Here is a 19,583-nt window from a genome sequence, read left to right as displayed (position 1 = left end):
AGGATGGACTCTGTGTCACATGGCCAGCCTTCTCCCCGCAGGCCCAGACAGCCTGCTGCCGGTCAAGGGCACTGGGTTGGCTTGCTGCTGCTAGAACCTCCTGTATCTGGGGACTGTGGTGAGACCTCTACAGAAGACCTGGTTAGATGCTCAGCAGGAGGGACAGAAGCTCTGTGTGCCAGGACAGGGCCTTGTCAGATGCCAGCCTTCAGGTTTGTCACATGGAGACTTGCCTACCCCTAAAACAAACAGTCTCCTGGCTGCTGGGACCCTGTGGGAACTTCAGCACAGCTCTGCCTGTGACAAACTGAGGACGGGTGATGTGCCAGGACTAGAGGACCAAGACAGTGCTGAAGGAGATGCAACCCGTTGCTGAAGAAGTGACCCCAGTGAATCTAGCATCATCCATGTTTCCATCCCTTGAGCAGCGTCTCCTCATTACCCAGTATGCATAGAAACCAAGTCACAGGTGGGTCCCAGTGGAGAGGCGTGGCCCCTTATCCCTGTTGTGTGTCATTCATTGGTTTGGCCACCCATTGGGGAGGTAGTACTTTGGTGTTTCTTTTATGGTGATAGGCTTGTGCTTCAGCTGGTCTGGATGCTGTGGGAGCCTGGGGGAGTCCACCTCCCTCCCTGGCTTATTTGTGGCTTTCACAATTCCAAGCCTCCCTGTTTTCATCTGTGCACTGGTATGATGATGATCTGTTCCTAAGCAGCCAGTATCCAGTCCAGTCAGAGCCTTGACCATGTGACCTTGTGTAGTTCACACCCTCTCCCTGTTGTTCCTGCCAGTGGCCTTGAAGAGTGCTTCTAGTCCTGTGGTCCTGGCCAGGCGTGGTGGCGCTCTCCTTTAAATCCTTGCATTGGGAGGGAGAGGCAAATGAATCTTTCGGGTTTGAGGCCAACCTGGTCTACAAAGCAGGTTGCAGGCCAGCTGGGATTATATCCTGAGACTGTGGTCTGAGATGGTAGAAGCTGTCCCTTCCTGCCGCTCACCGCTCACTGTACAACTTGGCAAGTCCTTCCCTCTTCCGTGTGTACCTTCAGCATGTGAGCAGCAGGAGTCAGACTTTGGACCTATAGACACCTCTGTCTCTGACTCCCCATGTGTCCCTGTCCCTGGATTCAGCCCCTCTTAGCTTGTGGTATGTCTTCTCTGGCTAGATCAACTACAGTTCCGCAGCCGGTGGTGTCCAGAGTGCTGGACAAGGGCACCGTGGCACCAGATGCTCCTGTCACACAGGAGTGTTGTGCAGCGTCTGCTTTTCTAGCACAGGGAGCTGGAGTTGGGTTGGTTTGTGTTCATCTAGAGCCACTAGAGACTGTGGTGGTCAGAGGCCTGTGCTCCCCTAGGCAGCCTTCCCTGCGGAAAGGAGAACTGGGGATTGGTATCTCCCAGAATCGCCCTGGAGCTGTGGGTCCTCCTGCCTGGGACAAGCACCAGCTTGGCAGCCTGTGTGCAGTATGTGGTTTCTCACATCCTCAGGCCTGCTGCCAGCAGCTGGGTGGGCAGTGACAGCCACACATACACCAGTGGTAAGCTGACGTTGGAATTCCAACTATGCTGCTGCTCAGCCTCTGGCCGTTTTCACGTGGACCTTGGGTCCTTCCGAGATGGAGAATGTGCTTGGGGAAGCCTATCCCCCTGGGACAGGGCCCTCTACCTGCCCCGTCCTTTCCTTGGAAGAGTTTTGTGGGAACCCTCTGTACCTGGCACTGGACTCTGTAGAGAGAGTGCCAACACAGACAGCCAGGCCCAGCTCCAAGAGCTTCTCAACCTGCTCATTCTGACTGCCTTGCTGCTTAGCAGCAAGGGCTTTAGGTGCCCAGAGGTGACCTGTATGGGGTGGTCACCGCCACCAAGGGCCAGAAGCTGCCCATTACCCTTAAAAAAAGCTAGTGGTGCCTAGATAACAAGGGCACGCTAGGGGGAAGCCAGGCAAAGGTGTGATATGTTGAAGAGCTCGTCAAATTTTTGGTGACAAGACCCCTGGCCTACAGGCCCTGGCCAGAGTTCTATCCCCTCACTCATCAGCAGATGGGCATTTGCGGCCTGCATACTTGTGCTAGGATGGCCTCATGCAGGGGTTAGGACATATTTCCAGGTCTTCCTCAGAGGTCTGAATGGCCTGCAAGGTCTCTGTAAGGCTGAGGTCGGAGCTGTGGCTGACACACACACACACACACACACACACACACACACACGAACACATGCCCTTATATTTGATCAGAAGGCAGCTGTGGAAGTGAATTTTAAGGATTTATCTAAGTGAGGAAACGGCCCCCGTGGAGACTCACAGTAGACATAACTTTGTCCTTGGGCGCATAGTTGACCACTGTGACCACACTGTTCCCTGCAGCTCCCTGTGCCTGTGGGTGACCCAAGTCAGTGTGTATACCCCATCCTCCATCACACCTCAGATAGGTCTGCCACACCCCTTCCGTGGTTGATGCCCACCTTGGAAGCTAGTTCAGAGATCCTACAAATGGCTTTTATCCTTCTCCAGGCTCTCCTGCTGCAGATGTCTCTCTTGCCGCCTTCAGTGTGACGTGTACTAGCCAGCCTCACGCCCACCACTGGTCCTGGGTTTACTGGGTACATTGACTCCAGCCAGGCAAGCTGGAGTTGAGCCTTTCTATGTCAGCCTCTGTTTTTCCTGGAAAGGCAGTCAGGCCTGGGGAAAGGAGCGAGGCGCAGTCTCAGTAATAGGGCTCTTCAGGCACTTTGGACTGTGAAAGGCTCTTTGATCTTTGAGTTTTGATTCTGCAGGTTTTTGCAAAAGAATCTAGGCAAAAGCAACAGACCCCACACTGAGCTGGGGGTGTCACAGCCCCAGCCTCCTGGCTGCAGGATGGGACTCTACCTCCTAGAGAATCGAGGGGTCCCTGCAGGGCATGCACGGGATACAGTGATGTTCTCTGAGCCTGGCTCTAGAATCGTCAGTGAACTAGAGACATGGTGAGTGTTGCCAAAGGGAAAGGCCCTCGCCGTGTCCCCTGTGTCCCACATGCCACGCATACGTCACCTGAGTCTGCACTGTTGGCACTGACGGGACCTGCTGTGAACGGGTTGGGGGCAGGATGTTCTAGGAATTCAGAGGTAGAGGGAAAACCCTGGCTGCTCAGAGGCACCTTGGGAGCTCGGGCTCTTTCACCAGCCATCTGATGCTCTGAGCAAGTGGTTACCCCCTTGAGCATCACCTGGGCATGGCACTGGCACACAGTAGGCATTTAGGACATGCTGTGCTCTGTTCCTTAAGATGAGCGAGTGTGGGCGTAGCACTTGGGTGGCAAATAGATGCTGTCACTGCAAACAGTGATAATAAGGTGAGGGCCTGAGGTTTGGTCACAACACTTGCCTCCAGCTATGTGGCCCTGCAGTGAGGCCATGGGGGCTTTCCCTGAGTGAGGACAAGGAGGGCCCTCTGCATCCTGTGGTGTGGTGTGGGCAGTTTATGTCAGAAAGGCCTCCGACTGCTTAGGGACATCCCTTCGCATCACCTGGAGCAGTGGGTTGTGTCAGCTGCTAGACGCCCAGTATCAACCAGCAGATGCCCCCTAGGCTGCAGGGGAGGGTAGGTGGGTGTCATGGGCCAGGAAGAGCTTAGGGATGCATTTCAGTTAGGGGTGTTTTTCTTTCTTCTCTCCCCTCATTGATTTGTATGGTGAAGGAGAGAGTTTTCAAACAGTAGGCACGTCCGGGTCTAGCCAGGCGGGCAAGTGATTAATCTTAGTTTGTTGCTGCTGACAGCCAGGAGCAAGAAATAATAAATGTTTGCAGGGAGAGGAGAGGAGGGAGGGGCTGAGAAGAAGCTGAGCATTGCACCCCACAGTGGGGAGCGCAGAATTCACTGCCTTCTGTGGAGTCAACATCAGAGTTCCAGGGCTGGGGCTCCCGTTGTAGGGCCTGTCCAGTTTGTGCAGAGTCCCCTAGGACTCTCCTTCATCCCCTGGGACCCTAAAACAAAACAAAACAAAACAAAAATAATAATAATAACCCGGGAGGCTCCAAAAGCTTCCCTGCTCTCAGGCCAGCTGTGTCCAGACACAGCGGGGCTCCTCAGCAGCTGTTGAACTCCCTTCATGGTCCCCAGCAGGGCTCTGAGAGCATGATGAGCCCCTGTAAGGGCAACCTCCCAAGGAAGGCAGCTTGTGTGCCGGTCCAGCCCGAGCACAGTTGCTCCTTGTCTGGGGACCCCACCCCACCCAGCTCTTCCCACAGGGCCAAGTGTGCCCTGTGCCCTGTGGTCTTCTGAGCCGCTAAGTTGGATGTAAGCTGGAGGAGGGATGCAGGAGACAGCACCTCAAGCACCTGCAGCGTACAATGTCCGAGCCTCAGTTTTCACTCATCTGTGACATGTTTCCTGGAGAGTGAACAGACATCTCACGTGCACACCTTGAGCAGGAGCCTTGTTAGTTATTGCTCGGCTGTCTTCCTTGCAAACTGTGTAAAGCCACAGGTTGCAGGGAAAGAGGACTCTGCCCATGTCCACATGCTGTTACAGGAGTGGCAGAGTCAGTGTGGGAGCTGGAGAGAAGACTCCATGGTTAAGAGCTTGGTTCCAAGCATCCACGTGGCAGCTCAGTCTTCTGTAACTCTCTCTCCTGTGGATCTGACGCCCCCTTCTGAGCTATGTAGGCAAATAGCAGCATACACAGAAAAATAGACAAATCTTGACATGAAAGGAAAAAGGTTTATGTGACTATGACTAGAACAGACACTCTACCCTCATGACTGAGAACTTGAGCCTCACAGAACTAGGGTCAGATTTGGGCTGCCCTCTTCTGGATTGTGCCAGCGTGGAGACACTACTGGGCCTCTATGAGCCCCCTGCTTGGGGGCTGTAGTTGATAGCTGTCTCAGGAGGCTGACTTTCTCGTTCTTGTCCTTCTCACTACCCTGCCCCTGCTCCAGCTCTCCCACCATATCCTTAGGGTTTGTAGACAGGAAGTTGTTCTCTACCCCCATCCTGAACCTCAGTCAGCATTTGAGACAGGTAGGTTTGGGCTGGGTTCAGGATGGGGCTCTCCGTACACAAAGGACCCCTATCCATTCAAGGCTGCCAAAGGAAAAGACAAATGTTCTGCTCAGTTAGTGTGCCTTGTGTTTTCTCCTTCTCGGAGGTTAGAGGAAGTGTGATAATTAAAAAGTGCTGCTTTAGGCAGAGGGACCCTCAGCGCTCTTTCACCAGTGGCTGAGGGAGAGCAGTGAGTTTGAAGTGTGCAGATGGCCTACAGAATGAAGGATGCATTGACAGTTGTGATTCGGGAGTAAGAAGCACCTGCCAGCCAGCAGACATTTGCCTGCCTGGCCACTGCCCTCAGCATTCAGCCAGCTACTCTCTGGGTTCTAAAGCCTGTGTGCCAGCCATGTGGGGATAGACAGGTAGGTAGGTAGTATAGAAAACGTCCAGGCAAGTTCAGAAAGCATGGGTTCAAATCCTGCCTTGCCCCTGGGTGGATGGCATCCTGTAGCTGTCCTGACTCTTCCTTTGGGAAGGGATTCAAGCAGATCTCAGCTTGAGTTCCCCAGGAAAGCAGGTGGAGCAAGTCCAGCAGTGAACAGCTCTGGAGAGCACCAGAAGGGGGTGGGCACTTTGTAGCTCTCCCTCTGAGACACTGCTAGGAGAGAAGCAGGAACTATGCTTTTGTTCTTGCAGATAGCAGAGGTCATGTGATGCCACAGCTGTGAATGAAGCTCAGATTTTAATGCAGCCTGACATTCCTTCTGCCCTGTGGGGTCCGTCTGAGCAGAAGGCACCCACTTCCTTACCACCAGGACTGCACCAGATGTTGCTGGCAGGACCCAGGTCAGGCATCCGCTGGCAGCTTTTCCCAGGCACTTGTGACATGTCAAAAGCCTGAAGACATAAAAGTCCTGGGATTTAAGGTGGAACCTGAAAGTAGGGCTCTTAACCCATGGGGGTTTCTGCTTTCTTCTCTGAGTCCAGCTTTCAAACCACCAGCCGCCATTGTTCTCTCTTTACAGTGGAGGAAGCCAAGGCTCAGAGAAGCTAGAAACCTGTTCTGTGAGGCCATGTAGCTAGGGGAGGGCCAGGCAGGCAGTCTGCCTGACCCCAGGCTCTGCTCTTTCCTGACCCCCCCCCTTAGCTCTTCACTCCAATTAAATGTGGAGGTACTGCACAGGGGCTGGGGTGTCCAGTAGCAGACAGAAACTGAAGCCAGTTCACAGGCTGGAGCACCTTCACAGGATTTCAGGAGTGCTTCTGTGCATAGATGTGTGCTAGATCAGGAGGGAAGAGCTCGCCACTTGGGAGGTAGCTGCCCCAGCTCAGTGAAGGACCAGGACGGTCAGTAGATGGGTGACAAAGCAGGAAGGGCAGAGTTGAGGGCCATGTCCAGGTTTCTGAGCAGCTAAGGGATCAGGTACAGTCGGCTTAGAAAATGCCCCTCCCAAGCCATTGGGAGGCAGAAGCTGTGAGTTTGAGGCCAGCCTGATCTACAAATCAAGCTATGGCTACACAGAGAAGCCCTGTCTGAGGTTGGGGGGAGGGAGAGGAAAGGGAAGGAAGGAAATTTTTCTCTTCCAGATGCAGCTCCCTCCAATTGTGCAGGCCCTGGAGGCAGTATGCTTATTCTGCCTCTCACTGCCAGTGCATGCCATTTGTGCCAGAAGGTGGTGGCTGCCCCCTCCCATCTCACCCCATCCTCCCCTCCACCAGGCACAGTGTTACCCTTTGTTCCTTCCCAGCATCTGAACCACCCCGATTACATTTCCAGCAGGCTTTTAATTATCTCCTATCAGCCTGCTTCATCTGACTATGTGACTCGGCCACCAGGGGAGGCATTCCAACTGCCCATTCGTCACCAGGAAGCTTCTGTGGCCTGGACACCTCCCTTTGGAGGTGCTGGCTGATATCTCCAAACCAGAACGCTTCTTTCTAATCACCCTTGTACCAGCTTGTTAATATAATGTATTTAATGAAATTTGTTCCCAGAGCCATCCGGGAAAGGTTTGTTTGTGGCCTTCAGGGAGAATGGGATACTATAGAAAGAGAGTCCATGAGGACAGCTGCAGAGCATGTCTGCATGAGGAAGAAGAGCCTTGGTGAAGATCAGGCATCTTCTACCAGTGGAGTCCCACCTCTGTGCCTCTGAGGCCTTGCATACAGGGACTTTAGAGAATTTTCCTCACCTTCACATTGAAATGCTGCCCAGATGCAAGGGTCACTGTAGTCTTGGTGCTGACCTTGGTGAGGGGTGTGTGGTGGAGGATTTTCTCTTAGACTGTGTTACAAACGATTGAAAGCTCCCACAGCAAACCCCATCAGCCTTAACTAGAGGCATCTAGCGGTTCTCAAACTACAGCTGCATGTACTAAGACCCCAGGTCATGTACAGGTTTTAACTGTTCCTGGGCATCCTGGCAGTGAGAGCGGAGTTGGGAAGTGAGACATGTCACAGGTCCTGTCCTGTCCCACCTCCCGGCTCTGCAAGCTTATGTCCCTTCAGAGCCCACAAGCATAGTATTCTTGGTATTTGAGGCAGATTTATGAAATCAGACATGAGGTTTTACAACTCTCATCTTTGCTCCCATTGCTCAAATGCTAAAGCTATAAAAGCACCATTTGGGTTTATGTGTGGGTATGAATGAGAAGGGGGCCTCTGGCATGCACGCACATCCTGGCACTCGCTCTCCAACTGCTCATGTCCAGGTCGGTCCCGAGTGGGCATCCTCATCCCCCAAAAAAGCACTAACCACACTTGTGCTTTTTTTCCCTCTGTTTCTTTCAAGATTACATCACCCAAGAGGACAGTCAGAGACAGTTGGGTTTGGCAAAGCTGGCTTTTAGGAATGCTTTTAGGAGTATCCTTTTTCCCACCCCTTTGGAAGTTTTTCTTTTGAAAATCCACATGTAGCTGATGGCCTCCAGGTGTGTGGTTCATCCTGCCACGTTCCCAGCCCAGATGCTTAGGGTCGGGTGCACAAACAAGCAGGCAGAAGAATCCTGATGGGTGTTGGGGGCTCCTTGAAGGTGACGACATGTGGGCAGGGCCTTGTAGGATGTACAGAGTGTGTCTTAGCCTTCCCGTGGCTGTGACCACATCACCTGAGAGAAACAACTCGAGGGAGAGAGCAGAGAGGGCAGGGCAGGGCAGCGGGAATGTGTGGTGGGGGCAGGCCACATCATTGCAGATTAGGACACAGCCAGGTGGAGCCAGGGCAGGTGTAATCTTCAAAGACTGACTCCCGGGACCTCTCGTACCGGCTGCCCACCTCAGGGTTTTCCCAAAGCAGAACCACCAGCTGAGCAACAAGTGTTCAAAGCGTGAGCCTGTGGGAAGTAGGCAATCCTGCCCAGTGATCGCACCCCCCCCCCACACACACACACTTTGCCTCTCAAGATCAGGGGTTCAGAGAAGTCGGATTATTCACCCGTAGCTGTGCCAGCCACCAGCAGTTGTGGTCTGCCTCCTGCCTAGGGGCTGCCTCCCAGCAGCCCTTGAAGTCGGGAGGGTCAGGAGACGAGAAGTGTGCCTGCAACGGCCAGCAAGAACTGTACAGGGATCACACGCCCCAGGAACAGCTGATGGCTAGTTCAACTTTAATACCAGAAAACAAAGGCTATATACCCCTAGGCAAGTGGGTGGGCAGGCTCCAAAAATAGGTGTGCATAATTGGTTGAAACCCGGCACTTCAAGGATGCTTGATTTGCATTTTACAGCACCCTCCGATCAGTGCTTAATTTATAGGCGCAGGGAGGGGAGAGCTAGCAGGGAGCTGTGTCAGCGGCCGTATATGAAGTGCGGCTAGGGGAGGCTGTGTCTAAAGACACTTTCCAGATAAAGTCAGGCAGAGAACCGGGGACCCCGTAGAAGGGAGGGAGTTCTGCCTTTAGCACCGAGCTCGTAATGGCCGTCCAGTCCAGGCAAGAACTGCCACCTCAACCAGCTGGGTACCTCCAACAAGCACTCATAGTCCCGTTCTTCGCACAATTCTCCACCACATCTTAGCTTGCCAGAGAGCGAATGGCGTGTTGGATGCAGCCCTCTGTGAAGTGAGGCATTGTACCCTGAAGCCTTGGGTAGTGCCTGGTCGCTGGTGCTGGGAACCAACTCGAACATGCTGTGAAAAGCGCCCTCTGGGGCGGGTGGAACGGTGCCAGGAACGGTGATTACAAGCTTGGGGTGGTGACTCAGACACCCAGACTGTGATCTGGGCACCCATACCTAGACCACGTGTCTGCCTCCACAGAGCAGCATGCCCCTTATGAGTTCCGAGTTCCAGGCTGTAGAGGTCATCTTTTCTGCCCAGGATGGTTCTGAACCCAAGATACCATCTAGGATTGACTGTGTGGTCTGTGGGAGTCAAAGCTTTAGCAGGCAGGCAGGCAGTTCTGATGGTGAGTGACTGTAACTGATTACTTGCAGCCATGCTGGAAAAAAAAAGGGGGGAAAAAAACATAATTAATGTGGCCAAGCTCTGACCAAATCATAAAACGGAGCCTTTGTTGTGTATCAAGGCAGAAATCAATTTCATTAGGGAGCACAGAGCTAGAGATTTAATTTTGAGGAAGTCTTCTACCTTGTGGAAAGAGGCTGTCAGGAAGCTGCCAAGAGTGGATGTCCAGCGTGAGCACTTTTCCCCTCCAGTGCCAAGACAACTGAGAAGTCACCGTGACCTTCCCGAATTGTTTGTCAGTCTTCCAAGTGTGACCTAAGATGTGACTTTTGCCTGTTAGCAGTTTTGAACATGTATCCTTCAGTTTGGGTTGGGAGGCGAGAACTTAACTCTACCTAATGGCCAATGGGGAGGCAGTAGAGTCCTGTCCTTAGAGACTGAGAGGAGAGAGATGCCCTCAGGAGGTCAGCAGGCTCCGCTGCTAATGGTGGGAGTATAAGTGCAGATGGCAGGACCCAGCTAGGCAAACCCACCAGGGGCACCGGGCAGGCCAGCTGGGTTGTGAACACAGGAATGACTACCGTGGGGTGAGGAGAACACTGCTCCAGACCTGGCGGAAGCAGAGCTTGGAGCTGTAGCTCCCGCCAGCAGGCTGGGGTAGGTATGTTTCAGCTCAGAGTGCAGAGGGATGTTCCAGTGCAGAGCTGAGATTAGACGGTGAGGTATGTGGCTGGAGCCTGAGCTCCGGGGCCTGCAGGTGAGCAACGAGAGCATGCTGTGCTCACAGTAAATGTTCGTACCACAAAGGCACTTCCTCCTCAGAGAGAATGAGGAAGGTGGTTCTCAAGCTTCAGTGGGCCAGTCCCCAGAAAAACACTCCAGAAGCACATTCTGGTTCCAGAGAGGCCCAGAGAACTGGGAAGTGTCTTCAGGACACGCCCTAAGAAACTGTTTTTTGAGACCCAGCCTGCCCCTCCGGCCCGGGGCACGAGGTGCCTATGAAGATTTTTCTGTATGAAAATAATCATTTCTCAACATGTGTTTGATCGTACATCAGGCTGCTAAGTTTGCATGAGTGGGGTCTCCACGGTCATCTGCTCCTGTCTCACTGTTACAGATTGGGAAACTGAGGCCTGGGAGGAGGAAGCAGGCTGGGACCCTGAGATCTCAACACTCAGAGGGCCTGTGGACTGGTCCTGAAGGCAGCTGGGATTTTTCCCTCTGGGAATCACTGTCGTTCATGTGTCTGAGCTATTGGCAGTCTACCACGGGCCTTTGAATTTGCAGGGAGGAGAAAAGCATCCTGAGGTTAGAGGGCTGTTGAGCCCAACCTAACCCAGACTCCAGACCGCGAGAAAGTGACCACTTCCTCTCGCACCTCCTTTTCCTTACTTGACCTCATAGCTCCGTCATTGTGGTCCTTACCACTGATGGCCTAGATGGATCACCGTGGTCTAGAAGACTCAGCCCTGCCACTTGCTGGGTCTCTCAGTGGTGTCTTCTCTCTCAGAATCTCTGAATATGGTAGTCCCCCCAAGCAAGCACTCAACACCTGCTAGAGGGCATGTGTACTGACAGACTTTATTGCTAGATCTTGGGCTGGAGAGATGGCTCTTTTAAAAAATAGATCTCTTCGGCTTTTTGAAACAGAATCTCAGGTCACCTGGGTTGGCCCTGAGTTCACCGAGTAGCCCAGGCTAGCCTCAAACTCCCGATCCTCCTGCCTCTGCCTCACAGATGTTGGGATTCCAGGAATTCCCACCACTCTTAACTCCTGCTGTGCCCCTGTGGATGCCTCACACAGCAGTGTGGTTTGGTTTGGTTTTGCAGTCTGGGGAGGGAAACCTTGGGCCTCAAGTAGGCAAGTGCTCTCTCACCGAACCACACCCTTCTGTTCACTTCTTTTCAGACAGGCTCCTGAAGTTACCTAGGGTGACCTTAACCTTACTCTGTAACCCAGGGTTCCTCGACTCTGTAACCCAGGGTTCCTCGAACTTGTGGTTCTCCTGCCTCAGCCTGCCAAACAGCTAGAATTATAGGCTTGAGCCACTAGCTGGGTGGAAATAGTGTGTGTTCTTTTGGGTGTCTTGAAACACCACTTGATGTGGGGAAGTGATTCTCAGGCTAGTGAACACCCTGCCAGTATCACCTATGCTGCCCACTGATACTCAGTGACAAAGCTGGGCCCAACACCCAGGCCTCCCAGCTAAATACGGAGGCTGCAGCCAGAGGGCAACTTGGCCATCATGGGTTTGAGGTTGCCAATTTGGCCCTGAAAAACAGACCAGACAGGCTGGGGGGTACATGCTGATTCTGGGGCCAGATAGACCAGAGCCAACAGACAGACCAGATGGACAGCATTTGTGGTAGTTTCTGCCCAGCAGGGGAAGTGAGGCTAATACTTGGGGGCCCAGCCCTAGGCCTTGCATTTGCACCAGAAGAGACCCTGCCTGCTCTTCACCTGCCGGCTCTGTAGTGGAAAGCCACCTGTGGCCATCTTCTTAAAAACTCTACCTCATTTGGGGTGCTTAGGCCTCTACCTCCCTTCCACCAACCCCAACCTTAAGTAGGAGAGAGAAAAGGTTAGTGGGGAGAGGGAGCCCAGACCCCTTTACTCCTCCGGGCCAGTTAACATCAAGGGGTTCTTTTAGGACTATATCAATCTCTGTCAACCGCAGACACAGCTAGCCGTCTCCTCCATGCTGCTGCACCCCAAAGCATCTCTCCATCTGTGTGCTCCAAACCACCAAACTGTCTCTGGTCTCTCCAAACTGCTACACGCCACTCACCAACACCGAACTCCACAGTCACCACACCTTCTCTGTCTCGGCTCTTATACTCTGAATTCTAGACCACACCCTCCTTGATGAGGCACATGGAAGACATTACCAGCTGGCAAAGATGACTCCCCGCAACGTGACACTTAACAGGTGTGGACAAACTGTAGCCCAACTAAAATCCCACACTTGGGATTAAATAAAATAATTTTTGGGTAACATACAAAGAAACCAAAACTTGCATTACACAGCTCAAACCTCAAGAACTCAGGACACCTTGGTTCAGGTGAGAGACGAACATAAAGGGGCGCAGGGCTCAGAGGGGCAGCATGGGCCTCTGACCCGGGCAGGCTGGCCTAGGGCTGTGGCTTGTATCCATCCTTGTCTCCCAAGTATAGTTGGTCCCAGGCCCAGGTGTACTCTGCCCCGTGCGAGATACAGTCCCTGGAATTTGGCTATGGGAATAGGAGGGGAAGGTGCCAGGATTGGTTCTTGGAAGTAGTCTAGAAGAAGCCTTGGGAACCAACTGTTTTTTGGCAGGTCCTGTGTTACGTCTTGAGCCTTTACCAAGGAACCAGCTGGCCTTGTGTTAGCCCAGCGGTCACATTTGTTTATCCTGGAAGTGTCTGGGCAGAAAGCTAGGTGTGATTTCTGTGCTGGTGACTGGAGTCCCTTACCCTTGACACTACTGGTGTTCTGGGCTAGGTTTTTGTTCTATGTGTTGCTGTCCACTTAGAATCATTCTTGGCTCCTTAGCTGGACGCTAAGCCCTGGACCCTCCAGACATCGGCAGATCCCTCTCAGGGAAGGTGGGGTGATAGGCCCCGTGAGAGTCGCAGTCTCCTAAGGAGGATGTGGGCAGAGACTGTCCTTTTGTCCTGAATGGATTTTATCCATCCTGTTTGGCCCAGGCTCAGACTCCTGCTTTGTGTTGTGTCTCTGTCTCCAAGCCCAGAGAGCCATGTGGATGGTACTGGACAGGAGTGTGCCTGTTCTTTTCTGCCCCACCCGTGCAGCAGCACCCTCCCTGGCTTGAGAGCTTCAGTGGAATGGTCTCCTCCACCTTTGCAGAGGGGATCCTGAAGCAGGGATGTCGGTGGCATTAGACACTGACCAAGATCTGTGACTTGAGTCAGTGCGTGGGCTGCCGCCCGCTGCCGCTGCCAGCCCTCCAGCAGTTTCACCTGTTCACGAATGAACCGGAGGGTGGGGGAATCCTGACCCAAGGGGGCAAAGCCGTCAGACCTAGCCTGTGCTCTGTACATAGCTCAGCAAACGAGTCTTCCTGGGCCCAGTCTTTTAACAGCTGCTGGGATGACACTTCATACCCTTAAGAAGATTGTCCTTAATGGTCTCATCTGGCCTTACCTCCTCTTTGTGTGTGAGATCAAGCCTTTTATTTCTGCGTCCACCTGCCTGTGTGTCCCTCTGAAGATGGCACTGTGTTTATGCATCATGATGTACACAGAAGGTCTTCATCCTGGGCTGTCCCTTAGGGAACCACGGGCACCTCCGGAAGCCTGACCCCTGCCAGTGTCTTTACTGAAAATACAGTCATTCAGGGGTAAAGCAAGCTGTCTGATGGCAGCATTTCCATTTGGGCATTGTTTACCACTGGCCCAGCTTCTCACTGGCTCTTTGGAGGTGGCGGGTTGCCGGTGTGTGGCTCTGTCAGCCTGTTCTGTCCACGCACTTGTTTGGACTCCTGGGACATCTCTGCTGTAAGGGCCTTGGTGGCCCCAGCTTGTGGGCTTGGAGATCACAGTCTGCGGTGAGGGTCACCTGTTCGCTCACACATTTGGGAAGCTCTGGGGTCCTTGACCTGTGACCCAGCAGATTGCTTCTCCCTCACTTGGACATCTGCTTTTCACATGTGTGCCATGGGCATCTGCCTTTCCTGCCAGTCCCCTACCTTTGCCATGAATCTTGGGAAGAGTTAAGATATTCTCGGGTGGTCAGGGCAGCACTGCCTACTGTGGTGACCACACCTGTAACTCCCAGCGTGTGGGTGTATGTGTGTGGGGTGTCAAGTTCAAGGCTAGCCTGGGCTACATAGCAAGAGCCCATTTAGAAAAAAAAATCGAAAGGGACTGCTGTGACGCTTTGGAGATATCCATAGAGAAATCACATAGAGATCCTCATGTCTTTCCATGGAGTAGAACTCTGTGTTCCCTCCTCCTCCCAAACCCTGAGGCCTTATCTACTTAATGTCATCAGGCTATCTTGTCACAGGGACCAGTCTCTGCCACTTTAGTCCAAGGTGTCACCAGAAGTAATGACTTACTTACTATTCAGTCTCACATAGTAGGCCATTAGCTTGAGCTGACTGTTTCTCCTCCTCTGGTTGCTCTGAGGGTATGGAAACCCCTGCAGGACATCTAGGCAGTGGATGACTGGTGACCCTGTGCTGTCAAGTCACCTGCTAGAGCACCTGCTTTCCAGATGTGAGGACGGTTTCCCTGAGACTTGGTCCTAGCACAGTGTTCCTCAATTTCCCACAAAGTCAGAGTAGATTGAGGCTATCTGGATTCACCCCTGTGAAACCCAAGCACTTTGGGAGGATCATGAGTTCAAAGCCAGCCTGCGTTACCTAGCAGGAACTTGTCTGGAGAGGTGAGAGGGTTGTAGAGGTCTGAGTCACAAAGCTGTTGGCTTTCAGAGGTGGGATGGCCAGCGGAGAGGCAGAGTTACCTCGGGGACATACCTGTTTTGCAGCTTTGGTGCGGCCACGGAGGCACTTTATCATGGTCATCTTCCAAGCCAGGCTCTTTGCCAAGGTCATAGAGGCTTGTTATTAGAGCAGGGACTTGCTCCCCATCAGCTTAGCACAAATGTTCTGTCCGTCGTGGGCAGATGGTGGCCTCCGTTGTAGAGGACAGAACTCTGTACCCTCCCCCTCCACTAGTCATGGATTGCATTTAAAACTCCTTTAGTACGGCCTCATTCTTTTCACCCCTTCACTGATCTGCCCCAGAATCTGGGCTCCATGGTCAGATTCAGATGTTTAAAATGACCTAACAAGAAGAAATGCAACTCCTCAGGGCCCAGCATGGAAGTTTCCCGACGGAGGCTTGCTGTATGTCCTTCAGGAAGACCAAGTTCAGAGGAAAGCTGGGCTTGCATTTGTGGGTCGTGTATGTGAGCCCTCGCAAAGGGCAGTGCCTAGCCTAGGGATCTCACGCGTGAGCTCTGAACTCCAACGAAGCAGTTTGACCACTGTAGAAAATCTCATGGCTTAACAGGCTCTTTGTACCCACTTGACGGGATTGTTCCTCTGAGAGCCCTCTCTTTCTGCAGGAGCCTTTCTGGGCTCACTCTTCAGCTTATCTTCTGGAGCTTACGGCAGGGGAGGACTCAGAGGGCCTCAGTTCCCTGCTCTAGGCAGACCCTGAGTAGGCAGCCAAGGGAGAAAGGCGGGCAAGCCTGGAGTGCCCTGGTGCAGGCCAGGCAGGTGCTGTGAGCCCAGAGCTGGGAGTGCATTCAGCTGGGAAGCGTCACACAGCAGAGAGAGTGACCAGCCTTCGGGTCTCACAGAGCATAGTCTCAGACCTGCCTGAATCCGTTCAGTTGGGTGGCTGAGCAGAGAAGGGGTCACAGTGGTGGCTGCAGTTCCTGAGGGCCAGGCTGAGAAGGGAGCTCAGGCTGCTTAGACCAAGAGACATAGCATTGAAGCTGGGCACGCTTGAAGGCACTTAATGCCACTTGGGAAGTGACAGGAGGATCACTGGCCCAGGGGCCATCCTTGACTACACAGCAACTTTGAGGCCAGCCTAGGCTATGTCCCCGGGAGGAAGAGAAATAGGAAGGCTTCAGATCCAAATCCTGGTTCTTGTCTTTGCCCATGAAATAAGGCACACGGTTTTCTGAGCCTCAGCTTCCCCATCTGCAAGTGATGCTAGTCATGTCAGCTGAGCTTTGCCTGGTGGGTTTTAAACACTGCTATCCCGCATTCTGAATTGCCACTGGGGACCGTGGACGGTCCAGAGCTCAAGGATGTGAAGCACGTGGCTCAACAAAGCCGCTTCCATCGCTTTTCAGGTCAAGGCGAAGCAGAAACTCCTCCTGTGAGGGTTCCTGTGCCCGGTCTCTCCATGCTAGTCCCATTGGGCTATTTCCTTCTTCCTCCCACATAAATATTATATGCAAGTGTTTTTAAGTCATTTCATCATGAAAAGAAACGATTTAACATAACTATTACCCAGGATTCTTCATGAAATATGCATCAAGCAATTAGGTCTAAAAGCAAGAGGTGAGGCCTTGCACCCTGGCTCAGCAGCGGCCAGCTGTAGGCTGAGTGATGTTTTATTAAAGCTCATGATTAGAAGGCGAGGTGGGGCCTGTTATTAGGCCAGCATACACCAGGCACGCTTGCTAATCCTGGGGACAGTGACAAGGAGGTGCTTTTTGTGATGGTAATGAGCGATCTGAGTGCCCTGACAGCCCCAGCACCCCGCCTCCCTGGGCCTTACAAGACTCATTAGACAGGTCACCACCAGAGATGCCCCCTGATTGTGACTTCGCTCTCACAAGATGTCCTATCAAAGGAGACAGGGCCAACAAAGAAACAGTTGGCAGGAGCCTGTCAGGGCTCCCAGGGAAAGGTCCCAGAACCACCATGGCACCCTGCACCAGGCATAGGAACAGGCTCTGCCTGAACATGAGCACAGAGCTGGTGGCAGCGGCAGCCCCCCTTGCTGGGTGCCTCTCTGGCCTGTTTCCTCCAGTGTATCAAAGAGTGAAGGCACAGTGACTACAGGCTACTTCTCACTGCAAAATCATCTTGTTCTGAGCAGCCACGGTCTGCTGGTACATACCCTTGTCTGATGCGCCAGTCGGGTCACCACAGATTTAAATACCTTCCTTTCTATTCCAGTTTGCTTTCTGTTGCTGTGATAATACCAAGCTAGGTATGTTGGCACACACCTCTGATCCCACTGCCAGGAAGGCAAAGGCAGGCAGAGCTCTGTGAGTTCAAGGCCACCCTGATCTACATTAACAAGCCCGAAGCCAGCCAGGGCTACACAGTGAGAGCCTGCCTGTCTTAAAAGAAGGGAAAAAGAAACCCAGACAGAAAACAACTTGGGTAAAGAAGGGTTTATTTGACTTACAGTCCTAGTTCATCGTTGAGGGATGTTGAGGTAGGAGTTTGAAACAGTTGGTCATACCACATCCACAGTCAGGAGCAGAGAAGATAAACAGTATGGACAGCCCCACCTCCATCCCCGGCTGACCTGATCTGGACAATTCTCCAGTTGAAACTTCCCTAGTGATCCCAGGTTATGTCAAGAGGGCAGTAAATGAGCCAGGACACCTGGGGCCATCTGTTCCTGTAGTATTGCAAGTGCTAAAGCATCCCAGGTGGTGTTTTTATGTCTCTCATGACCAGCTAGGCTGTGACACCACACAATGCTTCAGTATGTGTGCGCGTGCATACGGGGCATCACATGACCTTTGAAGTGACTGAAGAGCAAAGAACCTCTTGGTGTAGGATTACCACCCTGTCTTCATGGCTAGGGCCAACTAGGCGAAGTGGCTCAGGCTGGTAACTTCAGCATTCAGGAGGCTGGAGGATTGTGGGTTCAATCCAGACCTCCAAGAAAGCTCTGCCTCAAAAGCCACAAAAACATGGAAGCTCATTCATGCCTAGGGCCTTCACTAGTTGGGAAAGGCATTCACAGTTCCTGGGACAGTTTTGTGTGTAGCCTTCCAGCCTGCCCCTCTGGTTAAGGGGAGGCTCTGCATGAAGAGGACATCCGCTTAGTCCGTCCTGTCAGTTCTGCTACCGCGCCTGATTTTATGTGGAACACTAAGGGTCTGGAAAGTATCTGGGGAGAAGATTGGGCCTTGCTACTGATTGCTCAGGAAATGAAGGAGCAGTTCCCCCGCCCACCCACCGCCTGGGAATAGAGGCACACCTCTCTCCACCTGTGGCTCTTAGAGCCATTGCCAACCTTGCTGCCTCCTCGATGGCACGAGAATCTAGTGTGGAAAGCTCGTGTTAACCCTTAACCCTCATGAGCTCCTCCAGACCCCCTTGAAGGGTGATGGGAGCTGTTCTGTCGGAGAGCCGCAGCGGTGCTGTCTTACAGATCCTCTACTCTGCTCCCTCTGAGGTGACTGAGGAAGGATCCGAGAGCTAGGTCGCTTGTTTTCCAGAACTAAGTGCACTCAGCCTCCCTCTTCCAGCCAGGCTGAGCAAGCTCTTGGACATCTTCTGGGTGTCACTTCACGGCAGCTTCCGGTCCTTTTCAGGCTGGCTGGCATTGGCAGGCTCTACATCATGCATGAGTCCTCGGCACAGGGCTTTGTTTTCTGTGTGACATGCCGGCCTTCCCAGGTGCCTGAGTAAGCACTCCTCCTACCCTCCCCGCCTCCCCCAGCACAGAGGTGATTGTAGGGGCCAGTGACCCTTCTGCTGCAGAGCAGAGCTTGCCACAGGCCCTGTAATTAGAACATCACAGCCTTAAGACTCTTGATTTAAATTTCAGTTCTCCACAAGAATTACTCTCTCTCGAAATGTAATTGCTCTCTGAACGATTTCCTTTAAGCCGGGGTGTGTGTGTGTGACATCTCTAAATGCGGGGTGTGTGTGTGTGACATCTCTAAATGCACTATTGTGTGCAGATGCACTGCTCTGGGCCCGCACTTCATTAAGCATTTTTCCTACCCATCTGGAGAGCGTAGCAGGGTTTGGGGGTCCGTTCCACCAGGAGGACAGCTAAAGTTTAAGACCCCCATTGGAACAAAGAGATCAGAAAGGGACCTGGGCCCCAGGAAACCCAGAGCCCTCAGAGTCCACATGGGGCTCTCAGCTTCCCTAGGTTGCTCTGGCTGCTGGGTCCTTAGTTAGCATGGATGGGCCCTGAGATGTGGCACACTTGCTGTCAGAAATCTTAAGCTTTTTACAAAGGACAAACACTGGGAAAGTTGCACAGTGCCACAAGAATGGGCAAGGTCAGGGTCGGGTAAGTAACCAGGAGGTGGCAGCCTGCACACAGGCAGGGTGATGGAACTATGTGTGAACTAAAGTGTGGCTGGAGGTTGGGGCCTCGAGGTCTTCTGGGGCACCATACTAATGGCTGAGACACGTGGCCATCCTCATCCATGCCCTGTTCCCATCTGGCGTGCTGACAGAGTGCAGGTTACCACAGACCAGGACACGTTCCCAGAAGTCAGGATCTGCCACTGCTTTTTTTTTTTTTTTCCAGTTTCTCAGAAGTTGCTCTTCCTGGACAGAACTGAAACCAGGTGGAGTGGGCAGAGAGCTCTGGCCCCGGCCTTGCATGGGGTCTTAGGAAAACTGAGTGTGGGGTGGGTTGGGCACATGTCATCACAGCCTAGAAAGTCGAGTGCAGACAGAGTCAGTCGCGTGAAGGGAAGCACTCCGCCCTGAGAGCACCTACCTAAAACATGCTTGATAGGGAACATGATTCTGTCCACATC

General features: G+C 52.9%; 1 protein-coding gene across 1 annotated transcript in view; it reads left to right on the top strand.

Moving 5' to 3' along the window:
* The window catches only part of Shb (SH2 domain containing adaptor protein B), a 114,315-nt gene that overhangs the window by 93,488 nt on the left and 1,244 nt on the right, over positions 1-19,583 (top strand). The window lies entirely within an intron of this gene.

This window comes from Meriones unguiculatus, chromosome 3, assembly GCF_030254825.1.
Source record: "Meriones unguiculatus strain TT.TT164.6M chromosome 3, Bangor_MerUng_6.1, whole genome shotgun sequence".
Lineage (NCBI taxonomy): Eukaryota > Metazoa > Chordata > Mammalia > Rodentia > Muridae > Meriones > Meriones unguiculatus.
The sequence above is the reverse complement of the archived record's forward strand: the minus strand, read 5'-3'. Positions and strand labels throughout refer to the sequence as shown.